The sequence below is a fragment of the Arachis ipaensis genome, chromosome B08, assembly GCF_000816755.2.
Source record: "Arachis ipaensis cultivar K30076 chromosome B08, Araip1.1, whole genome shotgun sequence".
Taxonomy (NCBI): domain Eukaryota; kingdom Viridiplantae; phylum Streptophyta; class Magnoliopsida; order Fabales; family Fabaceae; genus Arachis; species Arachis ipaensis.
Window position 1 is genome coordinate 118985308 of NC_029792.2, and position 17360 is coordinate 119002667.

Genomic DNA, 17360 nt, shown 5'->3' on the forward strand with positions numbered 1-17360 from the left:
AGATACAACTTTTAAAAAGTTATTTTTTTAGAAATATTTTTTAATTTTTAATAAACTATTTTCAACATGAAATTTTTTTACCCAACCAAGTAGAGTAGATGTTAGGTGTCTTATTCTATACCATAAAACATGTTGGTTAGAAAATTCATCAATGAAGGTACGTGCACTAAGGCTTTGTTTGTTTGTGAAAAAAATAGAAGAAAAGAAAAGGGAGGGAAGGAAATTGAAAGGAAAATGATTATCATCTCCAACTAAATAGTCCATATACTAGTCCAAATAATAGCGAAAATTGTAGAGTACCACAAAAATTTAGTCTCTTTTCTAATTACTTGACAAACCTAGTTAATGAAAATCAGTCTAGAGTTTCAGGACAAACCCAACATTCATCAAATATACTAAACAATTATTCCATAAAAAATGTTATCGAGCAATGCAAGAACGGATGTGAATTTGAATCACAACGAGGGATGAAAATGGATAGGATAGAATAGGTGATACAAAATAAGAAATAAATAAAATGACACATTGAAATTAAATGAAAAAAATAAATTTAAAAAACTACGAAACCCAAGTTTGAGGGATGGGATATCATATTCTTTTTCTTCTAGTTCTCGGGATTTTAAATGCAAGAACAAAATTGTTTATAAATTTTGTAAGAGAAAGAACAAAATGGATCATCAAAATTTTTCTATTTATAAGCGAAAAAATAAAACAATTCTCAACTTTAGTGCTACTTACATTCCAAAAAATGCATCAAATAATGACTTCACGTATTAAATGTTTTCTTTTTCTATCGGTGTTTCTGGTATATTTTCGGCAATTAATGACGGGGAGAAAGAGATAGAAAACAAAAGACATAGATTGAAATTGAATATAAAAAAAATTATTATATTTTTTTATTCAATTTCTTAATATAACAAGAAAGAGATTTTTTCAACCTAATTTGTTCACATTAGTCTGAGAATTCAATAAAAGAAAATCATTCAGCTTTTTACCCAATTTTTCGATGCAACAAGAGAGATACTCACTCAATTTTACTTGTTCACATCATGGTTTCCTCACTAAACTAGAAAGGGATTTTTTTTACCTTTAATTGCTTTATGACAGCTACAATAGTTTAGTAGGTATTTATAACCTCTTATTTATTTATAATCTCTTCTTATCAGCTTAAACAAGTGTTGGAGATTCAAAGCCTGTCTTCTGTATGCAGTAACTAATTGGCCAGTCGGGTTTGGAGATACTGCGGGAACAAAAAAAATTGAACATTATAGTTAAAATATAAACTAATAACTACAAAATGATATTTAAACTCTTCATATTAAGAAGATTTGAAATTAACTATTTTCCTTCTCTTTAAAAAAAGATTCGTTCTCGAATCTTGTAGTGAAAAAAATTAGTACGTAAAAAGGACAAACACAGAGAAATTTTTTTATTATTTTACACTTTTTTAAACAATGAAATCAACAAGAATGACAAAATAATAATAAAACACAGATAAGGAAAACAAGGACAACAAGAACATAAAGGACACGAGAGACACTATAACTTTTTTCGTTAGGACACTAGATATAAATTAATCACCGTATGAAAGCAAGTACTGCTAAAAAATAAACTAAGCTTTTTTTAGGGAGCAAACAAACTTTTTTCACCCTGGAAGTATAAATATTGAAATGATAATTTATGTATTATGTAATATGTATTAAATTTTATTACTTTATGTTACATAGCATTCAAACACGTACATTATGTAATGCATGAGGTCCACTCAATTTGATCCAAGTCTTTTTTGAATTGTTATATAGTTGAATTTGGGTCTTGTAAATTTTAGCAAACTTAGTCTCTGATCTATCTAAGACCACTGTGAGTTTCATGAATGAAACAAGATCCTCCATTAGAAATTTGGAGGCACAAGCGGGTCAACTGAGTAAAAAGATCACTGAAATTTCTCTTAGTACTCTCCCAAGCAATACATAAGAAAATCCAAAAGGAGAGTGCAAGGCCATTGATATAACCACCATGGCCGAATCCAAGGAAGAAGGGGAGGACGTAAATCCTAGTGAGGAAGACCTCCTGGGACGTCCAGTGATCAATAAGGAGTTTCCCTTTGAGGAACCAAAGGAATCTGAGGCTCATCTAGAGACCATAGAGATTCCATTAAACCTCCTTATGCCATTCATGAGCTTTGATGAGTATTCATCTTTTGAAGAGAATAAGGATGTTACTGAGGAGCAAGCTACGAAGTACCTTGGTGCAATCATGAAGCTGAATGCCAAATTATTTGGTATTGAGACTTGGGAAGATGAACCTCCCTTGTTCACCAATGAATTGAGTGATCTGGATCAACTGACATTGCCTCAGAAGAAACAGGATCTTGGAAAGTTCCTAATACCTTGTACCATAGGCACTATGATCTTTGAAAAGGCTCTGTGTGACCTTGGTTCAGGGATAAACCTCATGCCCCTCTCTGTAATAGAGAAACTGGGAATCTTTGGGGTGCAAGCTGCTAAAATCTCATTAGAGATGGCAGATAATTCAAGAAAACAGGCTTTTGGACAAGTAGATGACGGGTTAGTAAAGGTTGGAGGCCTTTACATCCCTGCTGATTTCATAGTCCTAGATACTGGGAAGGATGAGGATGAATCCATCATCCTTGGAAGGATGAGGATGAATCCATCATCCTTGGAAGACCCTTCCTAGCCACAGCAAGAGCTGTGATTTATGTTGACAGAGGTGAACTAGTCCTTCAATTGAATGAGGACTCCCTTGTGTTTAAAACTCGAGGTCATCCTTTTGTAAACATGGAGAGGAAGCATAAAAAGCTTCTCTCAAAATAGAGTTAACTAGAGACCTCACAGTCAAACTCTAAGTTTGGTGTTGGGAGGCCACAACCAAACTCTAAGTAGGTGTTGAATTCCCATATCCAAATTCTAAGTTTGGTGTTGGGAAGTCTCAACAATGCTCTGAACATTTGTGAGTCTCCATGAGAGCCCACTGTCAAGCAATTGACATTAAAGAAGCGCTTGTTGGGAGGCAACCCAATTTTTATTTATCTAATTTATTGTTCTTTCATGTTTTATTAGGTTCATGATCATATGGAGTCACAAAATAAATATAAAAATTGAAAACGGAATCAAAAACAACAGAAGAAAAATCACACCTTAGAGGAGGATCTCACTGGCGTTTAAACGCCAGTAAGAAGCATCTGGCTGGCGTTCAACGCCAGAACAGAGCATGATTTTGGCGCTGAATGCCCAAAATGGGCAGCATCTGGGCGTTTGAACGCCAGAATTGCATCCTGGAGAAGAGCTGGCGCTGAACGCCCAGAACAAGCATGGTTCTGCGTTCAACGCCGGAAATGGGCAACAAATGGGCGTTCAACGCCCAGAACAAGCACCAATCTGGCGCTGAACGCCCAGAGTTGTGTGCAAGGGCATTTTGCATGCCCAATTTGGTGCAAGTTTGTAAATTCTTGACCACCTCAGGATCTGTGGACCCCACAGGATTCCCACCTACCTCCACTCACTTCTTCTAACTCCTCTTTCACACAATCCCATAAACCCTCTTTCCCAAAACTCTTCACCAATCACCTCAATCTCTCTTTCCTATCACCACTTCACCACTCACATCCATCCACTCTTCCCCATAAACCTATCTCATAAACCCCACCTACCTTCAAAATTCAAAATCAATTTCCCACCCAAAACCCACCCTTATGGCCGAACCTTAACCCCCCTCCCTTCCCTATATATAGCCCTCAATTCTTTCTCATTTTCACACAACACAACCCTTTCTTCTCTTCTTGGCCGAATACACCCCTCCCCCCTCTCCTCCATATTTTCTTCTTCTTCTTCATCTATTCTTTCTTCTCTTGCTCGAGGGCGAACAATATTCTAAGTTTGGTGTGGTAAAAGCATAAGATTTTTGTTTTTCCATTACCATTGATGGCACCCAAGACCGGAGAATCCTCTAGAAAAGGGAAAGGGAAGACAAAAGCTTCCACTTCCGAGTCATGGGAGATGGAAAGATTCATCTCCAAAGCTCATCAAGACCACTACTATGATGTTGTGGCCAAGAAGAAGGTGATCTCCGAGGTCCCTTTCAAACTCAAGAAGAATGAGTTTCCGGAGATTCGACATGAAATCCAAAGAAGAGGTTGGGGAGTTCTAACAAACCCCATCCAACAAGTCGGCATTCTAATGGTTCAAGAGTTCTATGCCAATGCATGGATCACTAGGAACCATGATCAAAGTAAGAACCAAACCCAAAGAATTATATTACAATGGTTCGGGAGAAATACTTAGATTTTAGTCCGGAGAATGTGAGATTGGCGTTTAACTTGCCTATGATGCAAGGAGATGCACGCCCCTACACTAGAAGGGTCAACTTTAATCAAAGGTTGGACCAAGTCCTCATGGACATATGTGTGGAAGGAGCTCAATGGAAGATTGATTCTAAAGGCAAGCCGGTTCAATTAAGAAGACTGGACCTCAAGCCTGTAGCTAGAGGATGGTTGGAATTCATCCAACGTTCCATCATCCCCATTAGCAACCGATCTGAAGTTACTGTGGATCGGGCCATCATAATCCATAGCATCATGATTGGAGAGGAAGTAGAAGTTCATAAAGTCATCTCCCTTGAACTCTACAAAATAGTCGAAAAGCCTTCTCCTGGGACAAGGCTAGTTTTCCCTCATCTTATTTGCCATCTATGTTACTCAACTGGAGCTTTTATAGAAGGAGACATTCCCATTGAGGAAGAGAAGCCCATCACTAAGAAAAGGATGGAGCAAGCAAGAGAGCCCATTCATGGATCTCAAGAGACGCATGAAGCTCATCACCATGAGATCCCGGAGATGCCTCAAATGCATTTTCCTCTACAAAACTATTGGGAGCAAATCAACACCTCCCTAGGAGAATTAAGTTTCAACATGGGACAATTAAGGGTGGAACATCAAGAGCACTTCATCATCCTTCATGAAATAAGAGAAGATCAAAAAGCAATGAGGGAGGAGCAACAAAGACAAGAAAGAGACATAGAAGAGTTCAAGGACATCATTGGTTCCTCAAGAAGGAAACGCCACCATCACTAAGGTGGACTCATTCCTTGTTCTTATTTTCTGTTTTTCGTTTTCTTAATGTTAAGTGCTTATCCATGTTTGTGTCTTATTACATGATCATTAGTAGTTAGTAACTATGTCTTAAAGTTATGAATGTCCTATGAATCTATCACCTCTCTTAAATGAAAAATGTTTTAATTCAAAAGAACAAGAAGTACAGGAGTTTCGAATTTATCCTTGAACTTAGTTTAATTATATTGATGTGGTGACAATGATTCTTGTTTTCTGAATGAATGCTTGAACAGTGCATATGTATTTTGAAGTTGTTGTTAAGAATGTTAAATATGTTGGCTTTTGAAAGAATGATAATAAGGAGACATGTTATTTGATAATCTAAAAAATCATAAAAATGATTCTTGCTGGAAAGCCCTGGATGTCTACTTTCCAACGCAATTGGAAGCGCACCATTTTGAGTTCTGTAGCTCCAGAAAATCCACTTTGAGTGCAGGGAAATCAGAATCCAACAGCATCAGCAGTCTTTCTTCAACCTCTGAATCTGATTTTTGCTCAAGTCCTTCCATTTCAGCCAGAAAATACCTGAAATCACAGAAAAACACACAAACTCATAGTAAAGTCCAGAAATGTGAATTTAACATAAAAACTAATGAAAACATAACTAAAAGTAACTAAATTATACTAAAAACATACTAAAAACAATGCCAAAAAGCGTATAAATTATCCGCTCATCACAACACCAAACTTAAATTGTTGCTTGTTCCCAAGTAACTGAAAATCAAATAGGATAAAAAGAAGAGAATATATTATAAATTCCAAACTATCAATGAAGCATAGCTCTGATCAGATGAGCGGGATTTGTAGCTTTTTGCCTCTTGAATAGTTTTGGCATCTCACTTTATCCATTGAGGTTCAGAATGATTGGCATCTATAGGAACTCAGAGTTCAGATAGTGTTATTGATTCTCCTAGTTCAGTATGTTGATTTTTGAACACAGCTACTTTATGAGTCTTGGCCGTGACCCTAAGCACTTTGTTTTCCAGTATTACCACCGGATACATAAATGTCACAGAAACATAATTGGGTGAACCTTTTCAGATTGTGACTTAGCTTTGCTAAAGTCCCCAATTAGAGGTGTCCAGGGTTCTTAAGCACACTCTTATTTTGCTTTGGACCTTGACTTTAACCGCTCAGTCTCAAGTTTTCACTTGATACCTTCACGCCACAAGCACATGGTTAGGGACAGCTTGGTTTAGCCGCTTAGGCCAGGATTTTATTCCTTTAGGCCCTCTTATCCACTGATGCTCAAAGCCTTGGGATACCCTTGCCTTTTGATTTTAAGGGCTATTGGCTTTTTGCTCTTGCCTTTTGGTTTTAAGAGCTTTTGGCTTTTTCTGCTTGCTTTTGCTCTCTTTTTTTTTCGCTATTTTTTTTGTTTTTTTTTCTGCAAGCTTTGTTCTTTGCTACTTTTTCTTGTTTCAAGAATCATTTTTATGATTTTTCAGATTATCAAATAACATGTCTCCTTGTCATCATTCTTTCAAGAGCTAACATATTTAACATTCTTAAACAAAAACTTCAAAATACATATGCAATGTTCAAGCATTCATTCAGAAAACAAAAAGCATTGTCACCACATCAATATAATTAAACTAAGTTCAAGGATAAATTCGAAACTCATGTACTTCTTGTTCTTTTGAATTAAAACATTTTTCATTTAAGAGAGATGATAGATTCATAGGACATTCATAACTTTAAGACATAGTTACTAACTACTAATGATCATGTAATAAGACACAAACATGGATAAGCACTTAACATTAAGAAAACGAAAAACAGAAAATAAGAACAAGGAATGAGTCCACCTTAGTGATGGTGGCGTTTCCTTCTTGAGGAACCAATGATGTCCTTGAGCTCTTCTATGTCTCTTCCTTGTCTTTGTTACTCCTCCCTCATTATTTTTTGATCTTCTCTTATTTCATGAAGGATGATGGAGTGCTCTTGATGTTCCACCATTAATTGTCTCATGTTGGAACTTAATTCTCCTAGGGAAGTGTTGATTTGGTTCCAATAGTTTTGTGGAGGAAAATACATTTGAGGCATCTCCGGGATCTCATGGTGATGAGCTTCATGCGTCTCTTGAGATCCATGAATGGGTTCTCTTGCTTGCTCCATCCTTTTCTTAGTGATGAGCTTCTCTTCCTCAATGGGAATGTCTCCTTCTATGAAAGCTCCAGCTGAGTAATATAGATGGCAAATAAGATGAGAAAAAGCTAGCCTTGTCCCAGGAGAGGGCTTTTCAGCTATTTTGTAGAGTTCAAGGGAGATGATTTCATGAACTTCTACTTCTTCTCCAATCATGATGCTATGGATTATGATGGACCGATCCACAGTAACTTCAGATCGGTTGCTAGTGGGGATGATGGAGCGTTGGATGAATTCTAACCATCCTCTAGCTACAGGCTTGAGGTTCAGTCTTCTTAATTGAACCGGCTTGCCTTTGGAGTCAATCTTCCATTGAGCTCCTTCCACATATATGTCCATGAGGACTTGGTCCAATCTTTGATTAAAGTTGACCCTTCTAGTGTAGGGGCGTGCATCTCCTTGCATCATAGGCAAGTTAAACGCCAATCTCACATTCTCCGGACTAAAATCTAAGTATTTTCCCCGAACCATTGTAATATAATTCTTTGAGTTTGGGTTCTTACTTTGATCACGGTTCCTAGTGATCCATGCATTGCATAGAACTCTTGAACCATTAAGATGCCGACTTGTTGGATGGGGTTTGTTAGAACTTTCCAACCTCTTCTTTGGATTTCATGTCGGATCTCCGGATACTCATTCTTCTTGAGCTTGAAAGGGACCTCGGGGATCACCTTCTTCTTGGCCACACAAAATGAGGAAGAATGGAGGGCTTTATATAGGGAAGGGAGGGGGGTTAATTTCGGCCATATAGGGTAGGTTTGGGTGGGAAATTGATTTTGAATTTTGAAGGTAGGTGGGGTTTATGAGGTAGGTTTATGGGGAAGAGTGGATGGATGTGAGTGGTGAAGTGGTGATAGGAAAGAGAGATAGAGGTGATTGGTGAAGAATTTTGGGGAAAAGTGTTTATAGGATTGTGCGAAAGAGGGGTGAGAAGAAGTGAGTGGAGGTAGGTGGGGATCCTGTGGGGTCCACAGATCCTGAGGTGTTCAAGGATTTACAACCTTGTACCAAATTGGGCATGCAAAAATGCCCTTGCACACAACTCCGGGCGTTCAGCGCCAGATTGGTGCTTGTTCTGGGCGTTGAACGCCCATTTGTTGTCCATTTCTGGCATTGAACGCCAGAACCATGCTTGTTCTGGGCGTTCAGCGCCAGCTCTTCTCCAGGGTGCAATTATGGCGTTCAAACGCCCAGATGCTGCCATTTTGGGCGTTCAGCGCCAGAACCATGCTCTGTTCTGGCGTTGAACGCAGGCCAGATGCTTCTTACTGGCGTTTAAACGCCAGTGAGATCCTTCTCCAGGGTGTGATTTTTCTTCTGCTGTTTTTGATTCCGTTTTTAATTTTTATATTTATTTTGTGACTCCACATGATCATAAACCTAATAAAACATGAAAGAACAAAAAAATTAGATAAATAAAAATTGGGCTGCCTCCTAACAAGCGCTTCTTTAATGTCAATAGCTTGACAGTGGGCTCTTATGGAGCCTCACAGATGTTCAGAGCATTGTTGAGAATTTCCAACACCAAACTTAGAGTTTGGTTGTGGGAGTTCAACACCAAACTTAGAGTTTGGTTGTGGCCTCCCAACACCAAACTTAGAGTTTGACTGTAGGGGCTTTGGTTGACTCTGTTTTGAGAGAAACTTTTTATGCTTCCTCTCCATATTTACAGAAGGATGACCTCGAGTTTTAAACACAAGGGAGTCCTCATTCAATTGAAGGACTAGTTCACCTCTGTCAACATCAATCACAGCTCTTGCTGTGGCTAGGAAGGGTCTTCCAAGGATGATGGATTCATCCTCGTCCTTCCCAGTATCTAGGACTATGAAATTAGCAGGGATGTAAAGACTTCCAACCTTTACTAACACGTCTTCTACTTGTCCATAAGCCTGTTTTCTTGAATTGTCTGCCATCTCTAATGAGATTTTAGCAGCTTGCACCCCAAAGATTCCCAGTTTCTCTATTACAGAGAGGGGCATGAGGTTTATCCCTGAACCAAGGTCACACAGAGTCTTTTCAAAGATCATGGTGCCTATGGTACAAGGTATTAGGAACTTTCCAGGATCCTGTTTCTTCTGAGGCAATGTCAGTTGATCCAGATCACTTAGTTCATTGGTGAACAAGGGAGGTTCATCTTCCCAAGTCTCAATACCAAATAATTTGGCATTCAGCTTCATGATTGCACCAAGGTACTTGGTAGCTTGCTCCTCAGTAACATCCTTATTCTCTTCAGAAGAGGAATACTCATCAGAGCTCATGAATGGCATAAGGAGGTTTAATGGAATCTCTATGGTCTCTAGATGAGCCTTAGATTCCTTTGGTTCCTCAAAGGAAAACTCCTTATTGATCACTGGACGTCCCAAGAGGTCTTCCTCACTGGGATTTACGTCCTCCCCTTCTTCCTTGGATTCGGCAATGATGGTTATATCAATGGCCTTGCACTCTCCTTTTGGATTTTCTTCTGTATTGCTTGGGAGAGTACTAGGAGGGATTTCAGTGATCCTTTTACTCAGCTGGCCTACTTGTGCCTCCAAATTTCTAATGGAGGATCTTGTTTCATTCATGAAACTCACGGTGGCCTTAGATAGATCAGAGACTAAGTTTGCTAAATTAGAGGTATTTTGTTCAGAGTTCTCTGTCTGTTGCTGAGTGGATGATGGAAAAGGCTTGCTATTGCTAAACATGTTTCTTTCACCATTATTAAAGCCTTGTTGAGGCTTTTGTTGATCCTTCCATGAGAAATTTGGATGATTTCTCCATGATGAGTTATAGGTGTTTCCATAAGGTTCACCTAAGTAATTTACCCTCTTCCTCAGAAGGCGCCTCTTGAGTGCTGTTGGATGCAGCTTGCATTCCATTCAGACTCTGAGAAATCATATTGACTTGCTGAGTCAATATTTTGTTCTGAGCCAATATGGCATTCAGAGTATTAATTTCAAGAACTCCATTCTTCTGAGGCGTCCCATTACTCACAGGATTCCTCTCAGAAGTGTACATGAACTGGTTATTAGCAACCATCTCAATGAGTTCTTGAGCTTCGGCAGACATTTTCTTTAGGTGAATGGATCCACCTGCAGAAGTATCCAATGACATTTTAGCTAATTCATAAAGACCATCATAGAATATATCCAGGATGGTCCATTCTGAAAGCATGTCAGAAGGACATTTTTTGGTCAGTTTTTTGTATCTCTCCCAAGCTTCATAGAGGGATTCACCTTCTTTCTGTCTGAAGGTTTGAACATCCACTCTAAGCTTACTCAGCTTTTGAGAGGGAAAGAACTTGGCTAAGAAAGCCTTGACCAGCTTATCCCAAGAGTTCAGGCTATCCTTAGGTTGAGAGTCCAACCATATTATAGCTCTGTCTCTTACAGCAAAAGGAAAAAGTATGAGCCTGTAGACTTCAGGATCTACTCCATTAGTTTTAACAGTATCACAGATCTGCAAGAATTCAGTTAAGAACTGAAAAGGATCTTCAGATGGAAGTCCATGAAACTTGCAGTTTTGCTGCATCAGAGAAACTAATTGAGGTTTCAGCTCAAAATTGTTTGCTCCAATGGTAAAGATGGAGATGCTTCTTCCATGTAAATTGGAATTAGGTGCAGTAAAGTCACCAAGCATCCTCCTTGCATTATTATTATTTTCGGCTGCCATCTCCTCTTCTTGTTCGAAAATTTCTGAAAGGTGCTTGCTGGATTGTTGTAATTTAGCTTCTCTTAGTTTCCTCTTCAGAGTTCTTTCAGGTTCTGGATCTGCTTCAACAAGAATATTCTTGTCCTTGCTCCTGCTCATATGAAAAAGAGGGACAGAAAAACAATAATAATAGGGATCCTTTTTACCACAGTATAGAAGTCCCTGTGTGAGTAAAAGAAAAAAAGAATAGGAAATATGAACTCAGAGAGAGAGTTCGGATTTTTGGTGAGATGAAGTGTTAGTAGATGAATAAATAAATAGAAGGAGATGAGAGAGAAAGAGGATTTTCGAAAATAATTTTTGAAAAAGAGTTAGTGATTTTCGAAAATAGTTTTTGAAAAAGGTTAGTAATTTTCAAAAATTAAAATAAAAAATTAAAATAATTAGTTAATTAAAAAGAAATTTTGAAAAAGAGGGAGATATTTTCAAAAATTAGAGAGAGAGAGAGTTAGTTAGGTAGTTTTGAAAAAGATAAGAAACAAACAAAAAGTTAGTTAGTTAGTTGAAACAAATTTGAAAATCAATTTTGAAAAGATAAGAAGATAAGAAGTTAGAGAAGATATTTTAAAATCAAATTTTTGAAAAAGATATGATTTTGAAAAAGATAATATAAAAAGATATTTTTGAAAAGATATGATTGAAATTAGTTTTGAAAGAAATTTGATTTTTAAAATCACAATTAATGACTTGATTCACAAGAAATCACAAAATATGATTCTAGAACTTAAAGTTTGAATCTTTCTTAACAAGTAAGTAACAAACTTGAAATTTTTGAATCAAAACATTAATTGATGATGTTATTTTCGAAAATTATGTGATAAAGATAAGAAAAAGATTTTTGAAAAATATTTTTAAAATTTTCGAAAATAACTAAGAAAAATGAAAAAGATTTGATTTTTGAAAAAGATTTTGAAAAAGATAAGATTTTTAAATTGAAAATTTGATTTGACTCATAAAAACAACTGAATTTTAAAAATTTTTGAAAAAGTTAAATCTAATTTTCGAAATTTTGAGAGAGAAAAAGGGGAAGATATTTTTTTGATTTTTGAATTTTTAATGATGAGAGAGAAAAACATGAAAATGATGCAATGCATGAAAATTTTGGATCAAAACAATGAATGCATGCAAGAATGCTATGAATGTCAAGATGGACACCAAGAACACTATGAAGATCATGATGAACATCAAGAACATATTTTTGAAAAAATTTTTAATGCAAAGAAAACATGCAAGACACTAAACTTAGAAATCTTTCATGTTTAGACACTATGAATGCAAAAATGCATATGAAAAACAAGAAAAGACACAAAACAAGAAAACATCAAGATCAAACAAGAAGACTTACCAAGAACAACTTGAAGATCATGAAGAACACCATGAATGCATGATTTTTTCGAAAAATGCAAGATGAACATGCAATTGACACCAAACTTAAAATTTGACTAAAAACTCAAACAAGAAACACAAAATATTTTTGATTTTTATGATTTTCTAATTTTTTTTGGTATTTTTCAAAAATTAATTTGAAAAAGAAAAATAAGGATTCCAAAATTTTTAATATGAAATACAGGAATCTTGCACTCTTAGTTTAAAGCTCCAATCTGAGGGTTAGACATGGCTTAATAGCCAGTCAAGTTTTAGCATGTAAATCAAGTGGATCAGGAACAGCAGCAGGTGGATTAGCAACAACTAGCTTGCTCTTGATAATGTTGGGTTGGAAGCCCCAGTCTAAATGAATTTAGACATGGCTTAACAACCAGTCAGGCTTCAACATGCTTCATGAAACACTAGAATTCATTCTTAAAAAAATTTTAGAATAATTTTTGAAAACAGATGAGAAATTTTTGAAAAATTTTTTTTTGAAAATTTTTTTTTTGAAAACAAAATAAGAAGAAAATTACCTAATCTGAGCAATATGATGAACCGTCAGTTGTCCAAACTCGAACAATCCCCGACTCGCGAGTTTGAAGTTCGTCACAGTCATTCAATCCCAGTGTCCTAGTCGGAATACCACAGACAAGGTTTAGACTTTCCGGACTCTCATGAATGCCGTCATCAATCTAGCTTATACCACGAAGATTCTGATTAAGAGATCCAAGAGATACTCATTCAATTTAAGGTGGAACGGAAGTGGTTGTCAGGCACGCGTTCGTGGGGGAATGATGATGATTGTCACGTTCATCACATTCAGGTTGAAATGCGAATGAATATCTTGGAAGCGGAATAAGTTGAATTGAATAGAAAAACAGTAGTACTTTGCATTAATCTTTGAGAAACAGCAGAACTCCACACCTTAATCTATGGAGTGCAGAAACTCTACCGTATGAAAATACATAAGTGATAATGGTTCAGGCATGGCCGAATGGCCAGCCCCCATGAAAGTCTAAGATAGCATACAACTGATCAAAGATGATCCTAAGATCTCTAATACAATAGTAAAAAGTCCTATTTATAATAAACTAGTTACTAGGGTTTACAGAAGTAAAGTCCAGAAATGTGAATTTAACATAAAAACTAATGAAAACATCCCTAAAAGTAACTAGATTCTACTAAAAACATACTAAAAATAATGCCAAAAAGCGTATAAATTATCCGCTCATCACAACACTAAACTTAAATTATTGCCTGTCCCCAAGCAACTGAAAATCAAATAGGATAAAAAGAAGAGAATATACTATAAATTTCAAACTATCAATGAAACATAGCTCCAATCAGATGAGCGGGACTTGTAGCTTTTTGTCTCTTGAATAGTTTTGGCATCTCACTTTATCCATTGAGGTTCAGAATGATTGGCATCTATAGGAACTCAGAGTTCAGATAGTGTTATTGATTCTCCTAGTTCAGTATGTTGATTCTTGAACACAGCTACTTTTTGAGTCTTGGCCGTGGCCCTAAGCACTTTGTTTTCCAGTATTACCATCGGATACATAAATGCCACAGACACATAATTGGGTGAACCTTTTCAGATTGTGACTCAGCTTTGCTAAAGTTCCCAATTAGAGGTGTCCAGGTTTCTTAAGCACACTCTTTTTTTTGCTTTGGACCTTGACTTTAACCGTTCAGTCTCAAGTTTTCACTTGACACCTTCACGCCACAAGCACATGGTTAGGGACAGCTTGGTTTAGCCGCTTAGGCCAAGATTTTATTCCTTTAGGCCCTCCTATCCACTGATGCTCAAAGTCTTGAGATCCTTTTTATTACCCTTGCCTCTTGGTTTTAAGGGCTATTGGCTTTTTGCTCTTGTCTTTTGGTTTTAAGAGCTTTTGGCTTTTTCTGCTTCCTTTTGCTCTCTTTTTTTTCGCTATTTTTTTGTTTTTTTTTCTGCAAGCTTTGTTCTTTGCTGCTTTTTCTTGCTTCAAGAACCATTTTTATGATTTTTCAGATTATCAAATAACATGTCTCCTTGTCATCATTCTTTCAAGAGCCAACATATTTAACATTCTTAAACAACAACTTCAAAATACATATGCACTGTTCAAGCATTCATTCAGAAAACAAGAAGCATTGTCACCACATCAATATAATTAAACTAAGTTCAAGGATAAATTCGAAACTCATGTACTTCTTGTTCTTTTGAATTAAAACATTTTTCATTTAAGAGATGTGATGGATTCATAGGACATTCATAACTTTAAGACATAGTTACTAACTACTAATGATCATGTAATAAGACACAAACATGGATAAGCACTTAACATTAAGAAAACAAAAAACAAAAAATAAGAATAAGGAATGAGTCCACCTTAGTGATGGTGGCGTTTCCTTCTTGAGAAACCAATGATGTCCTTGAGCTCTTCTATGTCTCTTCCTTGTCTTTGTTGCTCCTCCCTCATTGCTTTTTGATCTTCTCTTGTTTCATGAAGGATGATGGAGTGCTCTTGATGTTCCACCCTTAATTGTCCCATGTTGGAACTTAATTCTCCTAGGGAGGTGTTGATTTGCTCCTAATAGTTTTGTGGAGAAAAATGCATTTGAGGCATTTCCGGGATCTCATGGTGATGAGCTTCATGCGTCTCTTGAGATCCATGAATGGGCACTCTTGCTTGCTCCATCCTTTTCTTAGTGATGGGCTTCTCTTCCTCAATGGGAATGTCTCCTTCTATGAAAGCTCCAGCTGAATAACATAGATGGCAAATAAGATGAGGAAAAGCTAGCCTTGTCCCAGGAGAGGGCTTTTCGGCTATTTTGTAGAGTTCAAGGGAGATGACTTCATGAACTTCTACTTCCTCTCCTATGGATCATGATGACCCGATCCACAGTAACTTCAGATCGGTTGCTAGTGGGGATGATGGAGCGTTGGATGAATTCCAGCCATCCTCTAGCTACAGGATTGAGGTCCAGTCTTCGTAATTGAACCGGCTTGCCTTTGGAGTCAATCTTTCATTGAGCTCCTTCCACACATATGTCCATGAGAACTTGGTCCAACCTTTGATTAAAGTGTACCCTTCTAGTGTAGGGGCGTGCATCTCCTTGCATCATAGGCAAGTTAAACGCCAATCTCACATTCTCCGGACTAAAATCTAAGTATTTTTCCCGAACCATTGTAATATAATTCTTTGGGTTTGGGTTCTTACTTTGATCATGGTTCCTAGTGATCCATGCATTGGCATAGAACTCTTGAACCATTAGGATGCCGACTTGTTGGATGGGGTTTGTTAGAACTTCCCAACCTCTTCTTTGGATTTCATGTCGGATCTCCGGATACTCATTCTTCTTGAGCTTGAAAGGGACCTCGGGGATCACCTTCTTCTTGGCCACAACATCATAGAAGTGGTCTTGATGAGCTTTGGAGATGAATCTTTCCATCTCTCATGACTCGGAGGTGGAAGCTTTTATCTTCCCTTTCCCTTTTCTAGAGGATACTCCGATCTTGGGTGCCATCAATGGTAATGGAAAAACAAAAAGCTTATGCTTTTACCACACCAAACTTAGAATATTGCTCGCCCTCGAGCAAGAGAAGAAGGAATAGATGAAGAAGAAGAAGATATGGAGGAGAGGGGGGAGGGGTGTATTCAGCCAAGAAGAGAAGAGAGGGTTGTGTTGTGTGAAAATGAGGAAGAATGGAGGGCTATATATAGGGAAGGGAGGGGGTTAAGGTTCGGCTATAAGGGTGGGTTTTTGGTGGGAAATTGATTTTGAATTTTGAAGGTAGGTGGGGTTTTTGAGGTAGGTTTATGGGGAAGAGTGGATGGATGTGAATGGTGAAGTGGTGATAGGGAAGAGAGATTGAGGTGATTGGTGAAGAGTTTTGGGGAAGAGTGTTTGTGGGATTGTGTGAAAGAGGGGTGAGAAGAAGTGAGTGGAGGTAGGTGGGGATCCTGTGGGGTCCACAGATCATGAGGTGATCCTGTGGGATCCACAGATCCTGAGGTGTTTAAGGATTTACAACCTTGCACCAAATTGGGCATGCAAAATGCCCTTGCACACAACTCTGGGCGTTCAGCGCCAGATTGGTGCTTGTTCTGGGCGTTGAACGCCCATTTGTTGTCCATTTCTGGCGTTGAATGCCAGAACCATGCTTGTTCTGGGCGTTCAGCGCCAGCTCTTTTCCAGGGTGCAATTCTAGCATTCAAACGCCCAGGTGCTGCCCATTTTGGGCGTTCAGCGCCATAACCATGCTCTATTCTGGCGTTGAACGCCAGCCAGATGCTTCTTACTAGCGTTTAAACGCCAGTGAGATCTTCCTCTAGGGTGTGATTTTTCTTCTGCTGTTTTTGATTCCGTTTTCAATTTTTATATTTATTTTGTGACTCCACATGATCATGAACCTAATAAAACATGAAAGAACAATAAAATTAGATAAATAAAAATTGGGTTGCCTCCCAACAAGCGCTTCTTTAATGTCAATAGCTTGACAGTGGGCACTCATGGAGCCTCACAGATGTTCAGAGCATTGTTGAGACTTTCCAACACCAAACTTAGAGTTAGGATATGGGAGTTCAACACCAAACTTAGAGTTTGGTTGTGGCCTCCCAACACCAAACTTAGAGTTTGACTGTGGGGGCTCTGGTTGACTCTATTTTGAGAGAAGCTTTTTATGCTTCCTCTCCATATTTATAGAAGGATGACCTCGAGTTTTAAACACAAGGGAGTCCTCATTCAATTGAAGGACTAGTTCACCTCTGTCAACATCAATCACAGCTCTTGCTGTGGCTAGGAAGGGTCTTCCAAGGATGGTGGATTCATCCTCATCCTTCCCAGTATCTAGGACTATGAAATCAGCAGGGATGTAAAGGCCTCCAACCTTTACTAACACCTCCTCTACTTGTCCATAAGTCTGTTTTCTTGAATTGTCTGCCATCTCTAATGAGATTTTAGTAGCTTGCACCCCAAAGATTCCCAGCTTCTCTATTACAGAGAGGGGCATGAGGTTTATCCCTGAACCAAGGTCACA

The 17360-nt window shown here is 37.8% G+C and overlaps 1 protein-coding gene and 1 long non-coding RNA gene across 4 annotated transcripts in view; one reads left to right on the plus strand and one right to left on the minus strand.

Annotated features, from left to right (window-relative positions):
• Positions 1 to 5061, minus strand: part of LOC107614454 — a 12368-nt gene extending 7307 nt beyond the window's left edge. Inside the window, exon 1 of the long non-coding RNA XR_002352959.1 lies at positions 5051 to 5061. This is a non-coding gene — a long non-coding RNA (uncharacterized LOC107614454). The remainder of the gene's footprint in view (positions 1 to 5050) is intronic.
• The window catches only part of LOC107614303 (naringenin 8-dimethylallyltransferase 1, chloroplastic), a 60706-nt gene that overhangs the window by 2931 nt on the left and 40415 nt on the right, over positions 1 to 17360 (plus strand). The gene's annotated exons all lie outside the window — the stretch shown is intronic.